The sequence below is a fragment of the Penaeus monodon genome, chromosome 28 (genome assembly GCF_015228065.2).
Source record: "Penaeus monodon isolate SGIC_2016 chromosome 28, NSTDA_Pmon_1, whole genome shotgun sequence".
Lineage (NCBI taxonomy): Eukaryota > Metazoa > Arthropoda > Malacostraca > Decapoda > Penaeidae > Penaeus > Penaeus monodon.
Window position 1 is genome coordinate 23,428,643 of NC_051413.1, and position 201 is coordinate 23,428,843.

Here is a 201-nt window from a genome sequence, read left to right on the forward strand (position 1 = left end):
CGTGCAACGGAAGCCGCAATCTTGTCAGCTTTAACGAAGGAAGACCTGCATGAATGAGAAAGATAACCAAGCTTGCCCATTCCGTCGACTTTGGCTTTGTCAGTATTCAGGGTTTAAAATGAGATTTTTCATGGGTTTAAAGTTTCTGGGGTTTTTCCCCTTTTTTCCTTCTCATTCTTTCCCCCAACTCCCCTTTTTAAA